This window comes from Pleurodeles waltl, chromosome 5 (genome assembly GCF_031143425.1).
Source record: "Pleurodeles waltl isolate 20211129_DDA chromosome 5, aPleWal1.hap1.20221129, whole genome shotgun sequence".
NCBI classification, from domain to species: domain Eukaryota; kingdom Metazoa; phylum Chordata; class Amphibia; order Caudata; family Salamandridae; genus Pleurodeles; species Pleurodeles waltl.
Window position 1 is genome coordinate 1,770,053,511 of NC_090444.1, and position 21,609 is coordinate 1,770,075,119.

The window sequence follows — 21,609 nt, forward strand, 5'->3', positions numbered from 1 at the left end:
CATAAAAACAAAAATAAGTTCCCAAATCCCAATACAAACATTTTAGGCTAGAGATAGTTGTAAACCAATGTAAGTAGTGAAAGGCTTAATACATGATTGTGGGTTCAATAGAAAAGGCAGGTCATATTTAGGACAAAGAAACACTTATTACTTAGGAAACTTATACACATGCTGCATTGTTAAGTTAGCTGTGCTGAAACACACGAGAGGCCCAAGCCACATTAGAATGAGAGTTTTTCTTTAAAGCTGCACCAACTGTTGCTTTCAAAATGTTCACTTAGCACGAACAGGGTGGAACAAAAGGGTGTATCCTTCCTTAGCACAGGGGTCCTAAAAACCACAAGTCATTCATATTGTGGTAAGGGGAACTGTGTAATGGTCAGATAAGTATTTGCAAGGCAGGGCTATCATGAGCAGCATGCAACGTATAATCTCTTGTTGTGCAGAAAGATAGATATGGTGAATGACGTCAGTGTAACTTACCCACCCATGAGGCCAACAAGTGCACATGCTTCTTTCCAGAGGCACCTCATTATCTTATCTGTACTGCTTGTAGTTGCTTACGTCAATGGTGAACTCTTGACCTTAACTTATCTGTACTGCTTGTAGTTGCTTACGTCAATGGTGAACTCTTGACCACAGTTTTTTGTGGTTTTTACAGTATAAACGCTACTGGTGTTTGAACCAGAACTTTGAACTTCAGTCATGGCCTCTATGTTGAGACTGCCTGTTGTTCCCAGCTGAAAATCGATTAAACCTATATTATTGTGTCAAATTGATCTGTCTTATTTTATTAACAGATTTCCCTGTAACACTATAAAGGTGAGTTACTGAGTGGGATTGCTTAAGTTGCCTTAGCCTAGGTAACTCCTTAAGTAACAAGTTCAGAGACTTGGTTAAAGACTTTTCTGCAACCATTTTGGCAGAAGTTTGAACATTCTCACTTTTAATATTCTGCTGAGGAAGCATTGTGTGATATTCAGCAGAGTAGAATAGAGTAATTTACTTATGTTACTCATTTTCATGAAGTACCAATTGAAACTACCAGGGTTGATATAACTGAGATTATGTTTTACAACATGCTTTGAGAGGCGAAATTGGAGAGTAGGTATAATCACAATATTCTACTTCATTTTCTGATTTATTTATTTAATGCTTTGATTGAACACAGATTACATGTGAGACAAAATAAAAAAATACTTTATGAGTATGATATTCAAATTTTTCCAGAGTTTTTTCCTCTGGTCTGTCAGCGATTCCAGGAAACCCATTGCCACATGAACAGTCTATGCATGTTGGAGTAGTTAGAGGTCTATTACCCCAAAGTGAAAAGGAACTTCAGCAGAGACTGGACTGTGTTCATATTGGGGTGATTCTGGACACATTGTTCAAGCTTGTGCTAAGCAGCCTAAGAAGAATATGGGAAGAATCCAGTCACCTCCTGAGAAAGAGATGAAAAAACAAGAGTGCCTTGGTTTCCTTCTATTAGATCTTATATGACTAGAACTGATAATCATTTATTTCTATAAAGTTTTGGTATCAAAGAAAGATAAAGATATTCAATATTGTATTCATTATAGAGGTTTTGGTAGGATCACCATGTTTAAAGAACTTTTAATGCACTCAACCAGGTGTTTACTCAAGCACCAATCTTAAACCAAGGGCATCTCTGATAGAGCAGTTGGGGCAGTTTTGTTGCATGAACAAGAAGAAGATGATGGACAAGAACATCCTGTTTGTGTCTCACATTTTGTCTGGAAGGAACTACTCAGTTCTTGGGAGAGAACTGTTTACTGTGTAGATGGCTTGCACTGTGAAGACATCCTTTGATCGGCACTGAGAACCATTTAAAATTCGAATTGAACATTGGAGTTTACAGTGTTTGTAAAATGTTCAGTGCAGGAGTTATCCAGGTTAGATGGGTTCTTTTCTTTGCAGAGTATTATTTCACTATCATTTGCATTCCTGGCTCAAAGAATATTTTGGTGGATGCTCTATCACATAATTTTTCTGAGCCATCACTTAATATGAACAGACATCAATTCCTTCTCAACAAGTTGTTGGAAACGTACATTCTTTTTTCTTGCTAAAAAAATGGTTGCAGAGAAATTAAAAGACCTTCATCTAAAGTCTCCTTTATTTCTGCACAATGAATAAATGTATTTTTCTGTTGCTCCCAAAGAGAAGGTTTGGCTCTTATCTTGTTTTCTTTCTGTCTTATATGTTGCCCTTTAAATTTCAACAGTAACTTTTTGTCTCATTTGTTACACCTCAGGTCAATCCTGTGGCCATTGGGTTGAATCTGCCTCACACTTGGAAACGTCATTGTCCATCTTATTCATCTCAACTGAAGCAATAGTTTCCTGAGCCTTCTTACTGCCTTCCATCTGTACCGCCGCCTGTTATGGTGGAAGGGCATTTGAAGAAATGTGTGATTCTAGGATATTTTTGATGCTGTCTTCATATTCTGATCCTCCTAGTGAGCATTCTTATAAACTTAGGGGCATATTTATACTTGGTTTGCGCCGTTTAGCACCATTTATTTTGACACTGAAAATGTGCAAACTCAACTCCATATTTATATGTTGACGCTAGACCCGTCTAGGAGTTAGCGTCATGTTGTGTATGCCGCAAACTACCCTCCGCTTATTAGATGCAAGGTAGCATTTCCAGTCCACAATATGACGCTAACCCCCTAACGCCTTATTTATACTCCAGCGCAGAAACGACGCGCACAGAGTAGGCAGACCCAAATGATGGTGCTAAGGCTACTCAGCACCATTAATTAACGCCTGGGTCTGGACCCATTTCCATGGCTAAACACCATGAAATGGGCCCACAGATGCCTACCCCAAGCCCCAGGAACACCCCCACCCATGCCAGAAGTACACCAGAGGATGGGGGAATCCGATCCAGGGTAAGTACAGGTAAGTATTATTATTCTTATTTCTTTTTTTTTTTCTGTGCCATCGGGGCCCCTTACATGGGGCCCCCCTGTCTGGCACTGGGTATTATGGTCAAGCCCAGGGGACACTGGTCCTCTGGGCTGGCCTTTGGAGTTTTGGGTGCTAGAGTCAGAAAAAATGCTAGGCTGGTTAGCGGCATATTAATTGCCGCTAACCTGCTTAGTGTAATTTCTGTCCCACTAGCGCCTTCTCCCCTACCGCCATCACGCCCGACTAGCGTCTTTTTCTTAGACGCTAGCCTGTCCTTTACGCCACTGTGCGCCATTCCATAAATATGACGCCCGGTTGGCGCTTTGGAACGGCGCTAGCAGGCGCTATGGATTTTGATGCAAGACTGCGTTAGCGCAGTTTTGCATCAAAATCCAAAAATATGGGCCTTAGTTCTTCGGTTCATGCTTCCTTTAATGGCAATAAATAAAGCTGCAGTTTGAGGAGGGTGAAATACTGTTACTTCTGTGCCCAGGGCTTATCAGGTATTGCAATTATTGAGGAAAAGACAGACTTACCCTTGTGTAGGCAGCAGGTTGCTAGATGCCACAGTGTGGTTAAGGCTCCTCACTTCTATCTCACCACAAGAGAGTAGGTGGTACAATCACCACATATTCTCCCTATCAAACACATTCAACCACAAAGAGATACAATGATGAAACAAATACAGTCTTACTTAGACATCATCCTAGGACCTAAGGTCAACTGGGCAATCAAATATGTTGGAAAGGAAGACTCAACCACATTCTGCGGAATGCTTCATCATCGTATTGCTCATCCCACCCTGGTAAGATGATACTACCTGAGGGAGTTCTTGAAGTGAGGGGAAGTGAATCTCGAAGACACGTATCCTTTCTTCTTAGTTTATTAATGTTGAAGAGGCAGAGAAGATTCATAACACAACGGGGGCACAGAGAGAAGCAACACCCTAACCCGGAACACAGAACACCCTGACATCATGTCACGCATAGCCCCAGAAATGACAGTAGCTGGTCTTTGGTTTTGGGGGGAGGTGCTTCTAGTATGCTTTTAACTAGGCTTGGTTTGGGCTTGATGCCATACCTTGAGAAAACATGGCCAAGATATTCAATTTCATCGACCTTGAAGACACACTTATCTTTTCTCAAGGTAACATCTCTGTTTTCCAATGTGTAAAACACTTGCTCTAAAACTTTATCATGTTCAGACTCATTATTAGCAAACACAAGAATATCGTCTTGAAAGACTGCTACATTAGGATTGTCTGCAAACATATCAGACATTAGTTGCTGAAAAGCTGCAGCTGCTGAGGCTAAGCCAAAAGGTAGCCTACAAAACTGATAAGTACCATCAGGCGTAATAAATGCAGTAAGATGTCTAGAATCTACATCTAAATCTACTTGGTGGTAAGCTGACTTTAGATCTAATTTGGTGAACCACTAAGAGGAGCTAATTTTCGCAATCAGATAATCAATTCTCTGGAGAGGAAAGTTATCCAACCAAACTGCCTTATTCAAACTTCTCAAGTCCACACACATCCTCAAGTCACCTGATTTTTTCTCCAAGACTATGGGGGATAACCACAAAGTTGCCTCAACCTTTTCTATCACACCCTGTTCACACATTTCCTTTAGCAACTTGGACAACTCAGATCTCACACTTAGAGGTACATTCCTCAGCTTATGCTTGACTGGAACAGTATTATGTTTGAGTTTTATCGTGTGAGAATAGTTAGGAATCTTGCCAAGTCGTTCCTGAAATAATTTGGTTCAATTTACGTTGCCATACCTCTACTGAATTGGAGACAAAGTTGACTGGACTTAAGCTCTCATCATCTAGAACCACAGGTTTGTCTCAGCCTGGCTTGATTGCTAGGTTGAATTCAGCCTGATGAAGCAACCCAAGAACATTGATCCCTTTTTTTGCTACATAGATCTTACCACGCAGTGTTCTGTCGAAAATGGTTATCGAAGCCTAGAAGTAACCTATCAAATCAATTTTGCTACCCTCAAATGCAACAGTGGAAACATCTGAAGGGTAAAGAGTTTTAGAAATCCAGTTTTCCAAGTACTTTTCCTGAGCCACTATGGTTATACGAGCCGCAGTGTCTACCAATAACCTAATATTCTTCCCATCAATTATTACATCGATGTCAGGATCAACAATAACTCTGTTAACATTGGCAGAGTCTTTAACCACCAACACATATTCATTCATTTGTTCTTCCACTACATTCTCTGTATCACCACTAATTACACAACGAATATTGTTCTTTTTAGCACTTCTGCACACTCTCGCAAAGTGTCCCAATTTGTTGCAGTTTCTGCATTGTTGTTGTACAGCTGGGCAATTCTTGAATGAAGATACGTGCGTAGAAGAACCACATCTGTAGCATGTGAGTTTCTGATTGATTCTACTTCTTAAAAATGAATTGTCCTGTTTTCTTTCTAAATGCTTATTGTTGCTTTCACTTTGCGTACTAAAAACTGCACCAGAGATGGTTGCACTAGCCATGGAAGCCTCTAATAGCTTGGCATCCTCCATGGAACATTCAATCCTTTTAGCAATGTCAATAACCTTATCCAACGAAGGATCTTTGCAAGTCAGCAACTTTTCCTGAATTCTTTTTGAAAAACACCTGGCAACCAGCTGATCACGGATGAGTTGCGATGTAAAGTTCTCAAACTCACATTTGGCTGCAAGAACTTTCAATGCAGTAATAAAGGTGTCAATGCTTTCACTGGGACCTGGTGACCTCGTGAAGAATTTATAACGATGGACAACAATGTTCTTAGTTTTAATTAAATACTTGTCCAATTGAGAAACAGCCATTTCAAACTCATCTACCTCCTCATCTTCTGCGAGTTCATAAACTGGAAGATGATCGAATATGTTCTGTCCCTCGATTTCCAAATAAAAATACAATAAACTTTTTTTTCTTTCTGGTCTGAACTTATGACCATCAATGGCACCCAGATATGCTTTAAACGACCGTAGCCAAAGTTTCCATTCAAGAGGTGGATCTCCTGGATCTTGCAGAAAAGGCGCTGGGGGTATGACATTCTGCATGTTTGCCTATGAGGCACACAGAATATAAATATAGTTGAGCAGTATATTATTGTACAAAAATGTATACACGGTTGTGCAATGTGCTGTACTTGTGCAGTACTGTTGCTTTTAATATTATACTCCCGAAAGAAAGGGATTGAAATGAGTACTCGAAAGAAGAAAAACAAAAAACAAATGATAAATCAGCTGTCCCACATAAAGATGACCGAACTGACAAGACAATAAGTAATTGTCCGTTTTTTTTTATTTTTATTTTTATATATATATAAAAGTCCGTCGTTTGTTTTTAGCTTTAGAAGTTTCCGATTCTGCTGAAACACTGGGGAGTCACTTCAAAGTACGGTAAGGTAAAAAAAAAAAGAGAAAATTACACGTTCAAAAAGTTTGCTTTAGCGCTAGGAAGCACAGCAGTGCCAATGTCTTCACACGCGCTGTGTCGGAACCATGACAACAGCTGTGGAGACCGATTTGTTTGGTGCGCGAGAATGCACACGTCCGCGACAGTACCAATGTTTTCACAAAATGCTACACAAGAGTCACTTCGACACACGCTGTGCTAAAGTCCACTAAGATTGTCTTCACACAAGCTGTGACAGCGAGCATCAGCGACAGCGAACGCTTTCACAGCAAAACAAACGCTCGCATCCAGAAGAAAAAAAAAATCACATAGTGTGTGCAGAGCACACGGTGCCGATGACCTCTGTGCCCCCAAATAAATAAACGCTCCACCAAACTCACGTAGATAAGTAGTAAGACTTCACCAAGACTGAAGCGCGAGGAGCGTCCGTGTGAATCAGCCGGACTGAACAAGTAATCACCGAAGCAGAAGTACGAAGAGCGTTGGGAGCAGATTTAGCATGTAGGTGGGTTTCCCCCTCGTCGCCATTGAAGTGAGGGGAAGTGAATCTCGAAGACACGTATCCTTTCTTCTTAGTTTATTAATGTCGAAGAGGCAGAGAAGATTCATAACACAACGGGGGCACAGAGAGAAGCAACTGCCTAACCAGGAACACAGAACACCGTGACATCATGTCGAGGATGCCACGCTGCTCTATGCTCCCGCGAGCACATAATACAAAGCAGTCACCACAGTTCTTCCTAAACAAACAACTAGATAAAGGTGGGATCCAGATAAGTTCTAAAAAAAATACATTGGGATAAACTTTAGGGGATCCGTTTTATTCAGCTGTACCTCAAATATGGTAAGAAATAAGGGGCCTGATTTACGTAGGGATGTGTAGTAAAGTTACAAGAGCAGTTTTGTGTTTATCCTAACTGCCTTTGTAGTACTGGAAAGTTCACTGAGTTTTGTGGGTTGTTTTTTTATTTTTGCTTTGTTTGTTTTGTGTATATTTTGCTTCTATAATGCGTAATAAATACAATTTGAAAAAAAAGTTATGAGTGCAGAATTTCTGCACTCTTGGTGGAATCTCCACGCTCGGGGCAGAATCAGAGCACGTACCATGTGGCGATTGCACCAAGAGTGTGAAGCCACGAGTAAGGGAGATTCTGCACCCTTACTTTACTACAGGTAAGCCTGTTTGTGAATCGGGTCCAAAGTTTCAGATGACTATGGGTAGAGTGGTCCAATTATCCTGAATTGCAAACAGGTTTCAGACCATACAAGTGCCTCCAGGAACACCGAGCAGTGCGCAATAAGGCTGGCAGTGGGACTGCAGAGTTCAGCGCTGGACAAAGGATGTCAAATTTGGGCTTCCTTGTGAGTCTAATTGATGCCATAAGTTTCAAGACAGGGACATGGCCAGGCCTTATAACCTTTCCAAGATAGTGGTCTGTTTACAGCATTCTGCCTAAGGCTCCAAATCCAAGATGGAGTAGTGCCTTTTCCTGCAATGTCAGTTTCTGTTTGAATTATATAAAAAAAGGTATTTCCAAGTGATGGATCTATCGTAATACGTTAACTTAGTTATTTTACAGTACATTCTTTGCCTTCTTGCTACTATGTTTGTCTCACATCTTTACTTTTTTCTGTTGAAACGTCAACTGGATCTACTTTTGGATATTCTTGCTGGGCTCTTTCTTCTTCCCTGATGCCAGGGGTAGGTTGGTACCTTGATAATACATTCTGTATTAATCTTCATCTTCATTCAAGAGCTACAAGATTCTCAAGTAGGTTTTTTTTTTACTTTTATTTTTTTTTCCTTCCTACTTGGAACCCTCCTAAGGAGGCACTTCACAACTTTCTAGTGTACTATTAAAGGAAGGGTGGCACTTGGTTTCTAGGAGGAGTCTCCCTTTATTGAGCAATTAAGAAGTAAACTCAACAGATCTTCTCAGCATCCAGTTCTTGATAGGCTAACATCGCTGACTTCTTCTGAGACTGCCTGATGTGCAGGGGCATAACCTTTTGTGTGTGAGGGACATTTGTGTTTTACATTTCAGTGACAAAACCTTGGTTTTGGGGTTTATTGCTGAAAAGCTAAATTGAATACCCAGGGGCCTGAAAAAATAGTTGTCTACTCAGCATGCAACTGTGATTGACAGATGCACTTTCATCATACGCATCCCAACAAGGCAGACAGGGATTTCTATGTGTGACCAGTGGCATAATGAAACTTGAGGGGGACCCCCTGCAAAGTAGTTGGGGGCTTGAATACAGTCAGGGGCCTGCTGCCCGTGCACAGTGTACTGTACTGAGGCCCCCTCCCCCCAGAGCTCAGTGGCTGCACAGGCCTTTGTTACGCCACTGTTTGTGAGACAAGTCGGCTTCTGCCAAGAGACAGGTGATAAAGGACTAATCTGACCTGATGTGCAGTCAGGCCATACACCGAGCATCAGCTCGTCAACCTTTAGAGAAGCTCCTATATTGGTTTCTCTAGGTGGTTGTCAAGTTGGCTATCAATCATCTTCGATTATCAGCCACATGTACTCTTACCAGCCTCGGCCTTGTCATCTTTGTACATGTTATTTCTTATTTGAATGGCAATTTGTGCACGCTATATATTTCTCTCCAGCCGTTATTAACTGCTTGAATAAAATATGTTGAAAAAGGACGAGTTGTCAGATAGAATATCAATGCTAGACATATCGTGTGGACACAATATTATGTCAAAAATATCGAGGACCACAATATCGAGGAGGTAAGTACATGTAGGGAAGTATAGACTTACTATTGTTAGCTTCACATCTACGCACTTTGAAGATGTATATAACGTTAAGGTACACATATGTACCCACGGAAACTTACCGTCACAATATTTTTCTCCTCGATATTCTTGACACAATATTTTGTCCACACAATATTTTTGGCTTGATATGTTGTTCAAACACCCAAAGGAACATTGCAAGTAATGTTACAAAGATGTTAAATGAATAATGAAAATATAAGCTTCAGAAAATTCAGCCAGTCTACGTCTTCTCTCTAGCTAGCACAATATCCTGATTTTAGAGCTAGCTCAAGTCTGCTGTAATTGTCTATTTTGCAGAACTAGCCATAGTACACAGCAACTGCCTTTAGTGTGCACAAAGTCCCACTATAAGACTGATCACTGGCCTGGGTCGAAGGCAGCATGTCTCCAGAGCAAGGACATCTTTGCACTGGTGCGCAGTCAAAGATGTTGCTCTCTGAACTGAGCTGTTGGTTGTATAAACGCATCAACAAAAGATGCCAGAATACCTGTCTTGCTGGGTCTCTCTTGGTATCAAACTGGGAACATTAGAAGTAAATACAAATATTCCTCTGCAACCCCCAGGTTTAACGTGAAACAGAAGTTTTGAAACTTTTTGGAACCTCTTCCTCAGCCAGCAATATAGGTGTCCAATCTCTCCACATTTGGAAACAAGCTTAAACATACCTCTTTTAAGATCATTCTCATAAGACCAGCACCAAAATACTACTTTGTGGTAGTGAGCATGTTATTAATGTCAGACATCATAAGTCATTCACATCATGGAATGCATGGTTTCCAGTCCTTAAAACAGATTTACTCTCATGTGTTCCTACATCATGCTCATGTAATTTTACATGTGGGTACATCAATTTACAAGAGTAAATTCCCATTCTGTCATATATTTGAATTTTAACTCATAATTCTAGTCATTATTGCACCTATGTTGCACTTTGGTGCACAGACGGCTTTGAGAATCGGGCCCTTCTAAATAATAAGTTCATTCATGTGAGAAATTGGGTTGTTTGTTAAAGAGGGATGTGAGCCCTTCTCAAGCAATAGCCACAATCCTGGTCAGGGTGAAGCCAAGGAGCCACTAAATTCACTTATACTTAACCCTCTGCCAGCTTGACACAAAAGCAGTCAGGCTTAACTTAGAGGCAATGTGTAATGTATTTATGCAGTACATATACAGTAATAAAGTGAAAACACATAATGAGAACAATCTCACTCTAATTTAGAAAAATAGAGTTAATTTTAGTAAATTTAACACTAAAATGACAAAACTCCAGGCAGTAGAACCAGAGATGTGAAATGTAAAAATTGTAAGGTAAGTATAGCAACTAAAAGCACTCAGCGCCACTTGCAGCTATATAGTCATGCTAGATCAGGTGAAAGTTACAAATTCAGGTCGACTGCAACAGAGTGTAGGGCGGATACAGGGGACAAGTTAGTCCAGCTAAAAAAGTTACCTTCTAAAGGCCAACCCAACCCAGTTCTCTTCCTGGTGCAGAAGCAGGTAGAGCGTCGATGGTCTTCGTCAAAGCGCAAAGATTCTGTTGGATGTAGCAGATGGTCATTGCTAGAGATTTGCATTTGCGGTCACCTTTGTAGCTCTAAGTGCAGATCTCTTGTTGCTGGTCGTCACTAGCAGTTGCTGCCGCATGAACAGTCGGGTTCACCAGAGCTTCTGGTCAGCACGGATGGCAAGATCTTGGCGTTCACAGTCGCAAAGATGGCAAACTTCAGGATTTGTCCTTTTTTTCCAGGAAGGGGCACAACTGATGCCACACATAGGGTCCAGAACTGGGAGACTCCTCCTGGGGATCAGGAACTCACTCCAGCAGAGGCCAGTAGGGCTCAGGCAGGTCCAGTTGCAGGTCCAGTTGCCATTGGCCTGCTGGGCAGTTTTGCAGAGATCCTGTGGAGCTTGCTGTGTCCCTGTAGCTCACAACAGGAGGTCAGTCAGCTGACTCTTGGAGTCGCATCAGACATGGATAAAGGGTGGAGGTGTAGTCTTCCTTCTCAGGCAGCAGAGCAGTCCTCCTTCTGTAGTATCTCCAGGTCCAGGAGTGTACTGAAGAGTGGGGCTGAGGTCACATTTTTATACCTGGTTCCCCTTCTGATGTGGGAGCAGCCTCTGGAGTGTTCCCCCTGCAGAGTTGTCTGGAATTTTCTTCCTCCCTGCCCTGGTCCCAGTCTACCCATGGGCACAATAAGCTAGTGTGAAGTTCTTTGTGTATGAACTGGGTCGGGGGCCCTTGTAATGTAAGTGTGATAGGTGACAGCTCGGCCCCCGCTCTTCAAGATGGGATGGCTCATCCTGCCAGCACCCAGACCCTCTATTGTGATGCAATCTGGGAAGAATACACAAAGACCAACTGCCAACCACACCTACTCATGTGACCCAGGATACAGGTTGCAGGCCCCATATGTTTAAGACAAGAAAATGTCAACCTTCTAGAAGAGGCATTTTCAGAATTGAGACCTAAAACCTGACTTTACCGTTCAAGACTGCCCGCCAAGAGTGGAGCCAGCCGGGGCAGCCAGTAATAGGTTCTCTGAGCTGCTCCTCGTAAATTGAGGCTTGCAGGGAGCCCAGGTGGGACTGGACACGCCCAAGAAATAAAGAAAACAAGAAGGAAAAAAAGAAGAAAAGCTATGCAACTCTCTCTGACACAACTGGAGAACTGCTAATAAAATATTTGCTGCTCCTTAAGGGAGCCCATATAATACCCTGAGTGGCTTTTTTATTTAGAATGGTGCTGTGTGGTGGCCCAAAAATGGAAATGGCACCTCCAACAGTGTTGTGTGGGGCTGCAGGAGGCATAGCAGTCACCCAGTGATTTTTTTAAATTAAAGACAGTGATGCTATGTTTGCAGGGGGAAGGAAAATATGACCCACTGGCTTATTACCAGTGTTTTCAAAGCACCCTCAAGGCAGGCTGGAGCCTTTGCTCTCTAGCTGGAAATGCATCGCTCTCTAGGGGCTGGTTCTATGGTTGTATATTATGTGACCTGAAAGTATACAAAGGCACATGGAGTCCAGCGCTCTCTAAAGGCTGATTATATGGTTAAATTTTATGTGGCCTAAACGTGTAGAAAAAGAGACACAGACACGTTTGTTTATCTTGAATGCTTTAATAATTGTTTATGTTGCCAGGTATATTGAAAAGCTTTATTGATAACAGGTATTGCATTTACACTTGGTTAACATTGATTATGACATTTTGCAAAATGATAGTACTGACAAGCTTGTCTTAAATGTGTTGTGATGACACTTTGACAAAGCCAATAGGCCTGTTTTATTTCACGTTACACCCCCTATATTGTGATGTGGTATAGGTGGGGGGGTACTGCTATTTTGGGGGCTCTTGACCCTTTAGGGGTCAAATGTGAGTTCATAATGTCCTCAAAGTTATCTGCCTTATGTATATATTTGTAAATCAATGTGGTATTCAGTAGTGTACGTGTAATGTACTTTTCCTTTTTCTAAAATAAAAGCACTGACTGGACAATCATTTTGAGCATTGTTACTGCATGCTAGGGAATGGTGATTGCTAGCCCATGCCACCTCTCCTGAGTAGTGGGCCTTGGACTGCTCTGTTTTGCTACCCTGATTGGGTCAAGCCCTACAGTGGGGTTCTTGGTTCCCAGTAAGGGGAAACTGTGGACCTGCTCCTTGTGCAGGCCTCACATCCTGCACAACTATTAACCCAATGTCCTACACCATGCAGCAATGGAAGTAATGGCATAGAGTTTTCAATAATTGCTTGGTGGCAAGTAAAGCTTTAGGGTAGGTGCCACAAAGAAACCTAGTCTTACTCTTCAATTGTGTAGGTATGGAGGCACAAATCATTTTTGAACACTTACCAGAATTGGAACCCACAAGGGAGTATTTTGGAAATGTGTATGAGTACATAGAGGCAAAAAGGAGACTTTCCCTAGTGTGGTTGTATAGGGTTCTAACTTTTACTGTCACAAACTGTCTAATTCACAGAGTATTGATGAGTATGTGGCCTCACCAAGGATTTTGGCTATCGCTTGTAACTTTAAAAACTGTGTGGAACAGTATATCAGGGATCAAATTGTGCTAAGTTGCTCCTCAAAAAAGTCCACAAAAAATAGTTTTTATGCATAATTGCTACTCTAGAGAAGATCATTATGATTGCAAAGGGGATTTAACTTTCTGCTGCATGAGTGTACATACTAGCTAGGGATAATGAGCATGTTGGCATTGCCTGCGTGAATCAAGTGAAAAGGACAAGAAATTATTTTCAGGTAATGTCACATGTTATAGATGTGGTTCACGTAATCATGTAGGCAGTAATGTGAACTGTACGGCTCTAGTTAAAAGTACATTAAGTGTAAGAAGGTTGGCCACTTTATGAGAGTGCATAAGCACATTTCCACGCCTGTAAAGGTGAGCAATGTTAGCAATGAGGAATGTAAGGTATATGAGAATGAGTCCAAAATGATTTTGACTGTAGAGGGGATTGTGAGAGCAGTGGAGTGGGACAATCGAGTGATAAAGGAAAGTATTCATTCTGTGGAACGAATGTAGCAGAATTGACAGAAAGAATATTTGGGCATATCATAATAACAGACATAGTACAACTGGTATTTCTCATTTTAGTCTAATATGGGAGTGAGTAGCTAGGACTGGTTTGATGTCTGTCTTGTTCGAAGAGCAAAGGATTGTCCGGCATGGCTACAGACTGTGAGTACATGTTGTCTGGAGTTAGTGATAGACAGTGCAAGATGAAAGCTGCCATGATGATAATCACTGTTTGTGGTCCAAGAATGGGGTTCTGGGTATTGCTGAGAAGGATGAATTAAAAAAAGAACAAACTATATTTTAATTTTGTGGAACTATTTTAGGTAGCTAATTGGCCTGTCCCTATGTGAAGTTGGCTGATGCACATGCTGGGCCATCGTAGCTTGGTGTTGCGGGATACTTTTCAGAGAGAGGTTTTTTTTAAGCACACTCAGAATCCTAGGAAACGCATGTTGATGTTTCATTCTAACAGTGTTGACCTAAGTGAGCGTGTGTTACCAGTTTATTTACAAGATTACATGGATTGATGCGTTTTCTTCAGGAAGGGGGGGCGTTATATCTTCAAAAATTGGATGTTCCAAACACATATATATATATATATATATATATAGATATAGATATATATATATTGTTTCTCTTATTTGGTCTTTTGCATGTCACAATGTTGGAGTCTCAAACTGTTGCAGAACTTCAGCAGGTGTAGACTGGGACCTGTAGCTGTGGGACGCCACCTGATGGCTCTATTTGCATTTGAATTAAAGTGTTTTTCACTTACTTCACCTTGGTTACTTCTTGCTGTTCTTGCACCCGAAGCCAGCCACAGCAGTGAGTAGTAATGGGTAGTGTCATTTGTCTGACCGTCTCCAACAAATGTAGACTGGTCCACATCATCAAAACCCAACATATATTCACCTAAACATGAGGTACGTACCTTAGTTAAAAGGTTAACATCAATATTAAGAAGCGCAATCAGTCTGCAAGATTTGTAATTACTGGGATTTTTTCCAGGTTTCAGGACTTTTCTTCTGTCATGGAAGGCATAACTCTCAGCTCCTCAGTGAAACTATTAAAAAGTTTAGTCATGGGGTGATCCGGTGTTATAAACTGGGAACCCTTCCGTGCTTTGCGATTCCCTGATTTAAGTGCTTTCCTGGCTTCCCCCACCCCTGAGGGGACACTGGACCAACCTAGCTTATATCTCTGGGCCTCTGTCTCAGATGCTAGAGGTGCAGATTCTTAGGGGCATATTTACAAGGAACTGGCTTAGCGCTGCGAAACAATTGGCAGTGCTGCGCTGCGTCAGTTCTGAAACACAGGGATGGCCTGTATTTACAAAAATACGGCGCACCTCTGTGTTTCCCCTAGCGCTGGCACTAAATTTAGCTGCCAACGCAGGTATCCTTGCACCAAAGTGCAAGGTGTCTGCGTTGAAGGAAATGATTACCAAATGCAGTCTTATTTTGTGAACCAACCTATGTATTAATAGGTCAGTTCACAAAATACATAATCATAGTGGGTTACAATTTGACCTACTGCATAAAGATTAATGAGGTAGGTCGCGTATTGCAACCCACCACGTTTGGCTAGTTCACAGGTATGGAAGCCTGCTGGGGTAAGCAGACCACCATGTCTGTGATAGCTTTTAAATGAAGCAATCATTGTTTAAAAGAAAAACAGGATGCATTTACAAAAAGAAAACCAAATTGTGTACAATCTTTTTTTAAGATTAGGCTGTGGTGCCATTGCCTACTCTTAAAAAAAAAAAAAAAAATCACCATTGACAAAGGGGAATGGTTCACTTGGGGACCTGTTTGCGATTGGGTTACCAGCTCCTTTGAGTTGGTGGTTAAATATTAATGTTTTTTAAACAGATTGCTGTCGAAAAACAATAATACAACACTTAAAGAATCAGTATTTGGAAGGAAAGCCCTAAAAATATTTATTCCAAATAGCGAACCGGGGTGGATCCTTCTAGGGTGCAAAAGGGTGTTGCCCCTCTAGTAAAACAGCCACAACTGTATAATTGAAAATAATGCATATGTCTCACTCACGACTTTTCAATAGACTGGGCTCAGTTGGCCAATGTATTTATTCTTCTCATCAGGGGTGGAGGCAGGGCGAGGCCAATCTTCTTGTTTAGCAGTGGCATGCAGCTGAAGTCCAGTGCACATGTTGAGTCGGACAGGTTTCTGACTGTGTCCAACCAGTCCCGTGCACTTTGGACCTCTCAAACCCATACTCTGTTCGGCATCCAGGGGAAAGATAGCACAACTCCCCAGCCTCCCTTGGAGTGCTGGGCTCACCTGCTCCCACCAATCCTGACACTGCTCCCACGCAGCTTCAAGTAGAAAAAGCATGAGAGAAAACTCTGGATTGGCTGGATTGGCTGTCCCTGCGGCCTGTACTTGGAAGCAGTGTAGGGGCCGGCCAATCCACTGTGTGGCTTTATGATGAAGCCATACAGTGATTGGTTATGTTTCCTTAAAGATGATGCGCAATGCTTTTCCCGGGATCCATAGCAGTCACACTTTGTCACTGGTGATTTCTTGCCACGATGGAGGCATGGGGAGCTCTCAGCAGCTGCATGTCTGGATCCTGTCACTCTGGGAGGTACCCGCCCCTCTGTGAATAGTGTTTGTGATCCGAGGCGTGTTTCCTGCCAATGTAATTTTAAAAGCAGTGAAAACTTTTTGTTCTCACAGTCTCATAAAGCGCAGGAACATCCCATTCCCTTGTTCAGTCACAGATAAAATGTTACCCATGCTTGTCTCACTACCAGCATGACTGTTAGCTCCCTTTCCAAGGCAGTAATGAAAATTTTGAATGCGTTCATTGGTTTCCATATTTCATGTTCCTACATTTATATTCAGCTGGTGTTGCATTCATTTGAGCACTCTGCTGTTTAAAATGCCAAATTCACAGAGTGCAGGAAAACAGGCTTTTCTTGAAATTGTATCTGTGCTCTTTGCTAACATTTTTATCTTGCTATGCTTAATTTCCAGGGGAAATTGTATTGCAATTAGCATTTCAGAGAGCTTATCAAAGTAAGTTTCACTGAACACTTGTTGGCATTTTTGGAGCCAACACAATTATACCGAGTCACATTCTCTGCAGGATTCCAACCAGAACTGTTTGGTGTGTGTTGTTTCATTTATGTGGTACACTGGATTATTTATTGAGTCAGTATTTGCAACATTTTATAATTTAGGCAGACATTTCAGCTAATATTATAAGTTAACCGATGGCATGAGGACAGATTGCTTTGTTGTTTGTGTCATTTTAAAGATAAAAATATTTACTATTTTTATAAATTGGTGTGGGATTTTTATTGTGTGTTGTGCCTTACTTATTTACTGTATTGGTGTATTTAAATGCTTTACATACCTATCTCCTGAGTTACGCCTGGCTGCCCATTGCCAAGCTACCAAGGATTGAGCCAGGGGCTACTTTGTGGGACCTTGACTGGGCACACCCCTGTGCTGGGGTGTATTGCTAGTGGTGGGTGTGTACTTACCCCTAACAATGCCCGGCCTCTAACACAGAGGTGCAAGCACTACTTGTGCAAATGACAACTAGACATTTCTACAAGGAACACACCTCCTAGAAGTGGAGGAGAGGACATGAAGCATACGGCTTACCATCATATATTAACTCTTCACAGCTGTCCAAAATCGTCAGTGTGGCTATTCTGATGAGGTGATTCCACAGTGCAACATATTCTGACGGAAGAAGACCAGCGAGGGAGGTATATATTGGCCCAATTTAACCACATAGGTACAAATTTGCCCTACTTAATGTTCATATTCCTAAAATATTCCAGGACACTTACATTATCACGACCATTTGTTTACTTTGCCACTTATTGGAGGGGAAGAAAGATTTGGAGGAGACCTTAGGTTTGGGATGAATGCCTGGACAGGCCTAATCACCAAAGGCCAGCAACCAAAGCAGCAAGCAAAAAATTGAGAATGGTGAAGTGTGACATCTGAGACAGACTAATATCTCTTTTCCTCTGTACATAGGATGTATACGAGAATTGATTGTCTTTTTTTGGTCAGCTGATGGAAAGGGTGAAGCACCCTGAAATAGCTGACATATCGTCGGCCAATCATGCCCACATGTTGTTGGAATGGGGGCATAATTGTCCTTCAAGGAATACATACATATTAAGCCTCAATGAAAACCACATTAGAATCTCAGCAACAATAGAGCAAATCAGACAAAAGTATTTAAAAAAAATGCATACATGTGATTATACTTCTCTAAGCAGTACATGGGAGGCACTGAAAGTGTGCATTGGGGACACATTTGCAGCGCTGGATGAATGTGACATTGGAGAGCGTTGACTAGTAAGTATTAAGATTCTCAGCGCATTAAAGGAACATGAATGTATAGACAAAATGCACATTGTTGCGGGCAGGCAAGAAAGAGTTACTGATTAAAGGCACAAGTGGCTCTCCTTCAGACTAAGCAGAAAGCACAATTTTGATATTACAAGAAAAACATTATAGTAAGGGAAATAGTGTATAGGCTTTTAGCCTTACAGTTAAAAGCCCAACAATGTAAATCAAATATATTGGAAATTTAAAATGCACAGGAGCAGACTGTGAAGGAGGAGGATGGGCAAACAAGCAACTCTGATATTTTATGGAAGGGAGAGTGTCACATGATGGAAAGATTGGTGGCTTCATGAACAAAGGGTGTTAAAGGTTGCAGACCCTCAGGTTAAAAAAATCATAAGTATGTGACTGCTAAAACACTTTTTGAGATGCACTAACCCCATTTAACCATTAGGGAGAGGTTTTCTGAATTGTTAAATGAGTTTAGGAAACATTAAGGAATTGCTATCAGTGGCAGCTGGTCCGGTTTGAAAGTGGTGCACGTAGGACCAAATAAATTTAGCGACATGAGTGAGCTCGATGTTTCTCAGTGGGGGTCAGCTAGGGGGTGGGATAAAAATTGGTTTATATTGGGACGATTTCCAGCACATTTCATGTGATAAATGGACCAAAATGCAGTTCCAATTTCTGGTTTGCCAAGCAAAGCACATTAATATGTTACTCAATGTCGCCAAGTTGTGTTCTTGGCTCACTACTGTAACAATGCTGACTGTCAAAGTTCTTGGGGCAGTTGTTCCAGTTTGCAACAGGAGCAATACTTCAGTACGTAGTCCTCTGCATTGTAGACCAGGATTCCAGGAATGTATGATGGAACAACTAAAGCGAGAACCACGTATGCCTGAACAACGCAGTTGGAACAACGACTGCGTTGTTACCACAAATGCCTTTACCACGCATGCCTTTACAATTTTTCGTTCTAAAAGCATGCCTAGTAAAGGCATGTGTGGGAACGGCATGCGTGATTCTAGCATGCCACCTCCCACCCGTCCTAAAGCCCAAAAGTACCACACCCCTAATATTAAAACAACCCCGACCCCTGCCCCTAAAAATGAAAGTACCCCAAGACCCCCACACACTCTGAGCCCTAAAACCTTCCCCGACCCCCCATCTTCCCTAAAAACAACCGACCCGACCCCTAAAAACAAAACTACCTCAACCCCCACACCACCCCTAAAAACAAAACTACCTTGACCTCCCCATCCCGCCCCTAAAAACAAAACTACACCTACCCCCACATCCCGCCCCTAAAAACAAAACTACCCCGACCCGCCCCTAAAAACCAAACTACCCTGATCCCCCACCACTGCCCTTAATAACCAAACTACCCCAACTCCCCTACCCTGCCCCTAAAAACAAAACTATCCACCCCACACCCCCAAAAACAAAACTACCCCGATACTCCCCACCCAGCCTAACCCCTAAAACCTTCTCCAAACCCCCACCCGCCTTAAAAACAACCAACCCCTCCACCCCACCCCTAAAATCAAAACTAGCACGCCCCTAAAAACAAAACTACCGGAGCACCCCACCCGACCCCTAAAAACAAAACTACCCCGACTCCAATACCCCACTCCAAACCCTTAATTCACCCCACCTATAAAACCTACCCCCAACCCTGCACCAAACTACCCCAATTCCCCACCGCCACCCCTAAAAACCAAACTACCCTGATCCCCCACCTCACTCCTAAAAACCAAATTACTCGACCCCCAATCCCTGCCCCAAGCCCTTAATCCACCCTCCACCCCTAAAAACTACCCCCAACCCAACCCTACTTACCTGACCAAACAATCCAGATTCTCCTATCCCCACCCCTAAAAACCAAACTACCCTGACCCCCCATCCCGCCCCTAAAAACCAAACAACCCTGACCCCCAAGCCCTTAATCCACCCCAGCCCTAAAAACTACCCCAACCCCACTTACCTGGCCAAACTACCACAATTCCCCCACCCCTGCCCCTAAAAACCAAACTGCCCAGATTCCCCCCACCCCAACCCCTAAAAACCAAACTACCCCAACCCCCCACCCCTAAAACCTACCCCCAACCCCACTTACCTAACCACGCCCTCTCCCGATCCACTCTGCCTTTTTCTCTGCCTTAACCACGCATGTGCATTGTTCAGCACATGCATGGTTAAGGTAGAGAAAAAGACAGTTGTTGTTCCAGCAAGTGTTGTAGACGACTTTGTTGTTCCAGAGTCATGGTTCAGGACATTTCCCAGGTTCCAACAGGGAAGTCCTTCATCTTCTTGTGGTTTCAGGCAGCAGATCTTTGGGCATCCACAACACCGTTCCAAGGGTGAAGAAGCTCTTAGATGGTCTTTGGGATGTTGGGACTATGTTTACCAGAATGCACCTGACCAATTCCTTTAAAGGCCACTGGAGGCTGTCCAGCTGGGGTCTTATTGATAGAGATGGGACGGTGCAGGTGAAGCTCTATTAACCTGTTGCTTTAAGGGAGTCCACTCCTGAGTCCTTTAAAAAGCAAGGGGAAATCCTTTGGGCTTTGTTCTAGTGTGCAACAGGAGCAATAATTAAATATGCAGTCCTCTGCGTTGCAGACCAGGGTTCCAGCAGGGCAGCCCTTCTTCTTGTGGTTTCAGGCAGCAGACCTGAACTCCAATGCAGGTCAGCCACTTTTATTCAATCATCTTGGGTGACAGTCAGTTGGTATCCTTGTCCAATGAGCTGCAGGGTACCATCCTTAAGTATGATAGCTTCCTCCAAAGAGTGGCATCTTCTTGTCCCATAAAGCACTGCACTTTAATATTCCAAGTTGGATGACTTTGCTCTTGAGGAGTAAGATCTGGCTAAACCAACCCCCTGGTGCAGCTCATTTCCATTAACTACCCAACTGGACATCTGCAAATTCCTTTCCTATGCCCACCATCTATCTGTGGGATACAGGAGGGCAGGCCTGGCTGCATTCCTTTCTGACTGGATTCCTTTTGAAGCCCCAGCTTGATTTATCCAGCTCCCTTCCTGGCCTGGCTTCACCATCTGCCTACCTCACCCATCAAATAACCTCTGCTCAGTGCAGGCCACTTATCACCTCATCAAAGCAGCTTGGCTAATCCTGTTAGGGCTGACCAATCAGGAGAGACCACTGGAAGACTGGAGTTTAGTTTACAGTAAAGGAAGTCTTATAACTTATTTTGTGTATCCGCTATGATAAATTCAACAATGGCAAGTTTTTGCATTTATCATTACCATTCAGTTGAGCATTTTTGTAGCATAGTTAGTTTCTTCCTAGCCATACTTAGGCTTATGAAAAATATTTCCATTTTAGCCTATGGAGCTAACTTTTTACAATGGGGGAAATTAAAGGTGCAGTTTTTCGCTCACCAGGGCATATAAATCATTTTTATAATGTCCCTGCTTATAACTACATCCCACCCCACACCTTGGGCATCTAGGGGGAGACCTTGGGGGTGCCTTATATGTAAAAATAAAGTAGATTACTACTTTGGAAGTTGAAGTTGAATACATTGTACTTTTTAAAGGCAGTCTCCAAAGCAGG

The 21,609-nt window shown here is 42.4% G+C and overlaps 1 long non-coding RNA gene across 1 annotated transcript in view; it reads left to right on the top strand.

The window, feature by feature from the left end:
- Positions 1–16,176: 16,176 nt before the first annotated feature.
- The window catches only part of LOC138297441 (uncharacterized), a 30,291-nt gene continuing 24,858 nt past the window's right edge, over positions 16,177–21,609 (top strand). Inside the window, exon 1 of the long non-coding RNA XR_011204105.1 lies at positions 16,177–16,312. This is a non-coding gene — a long non-coding RNA (uncharacterized lncRNA). The remainder of the gene's footprint in view (positions 16,313–21,609) is intronic.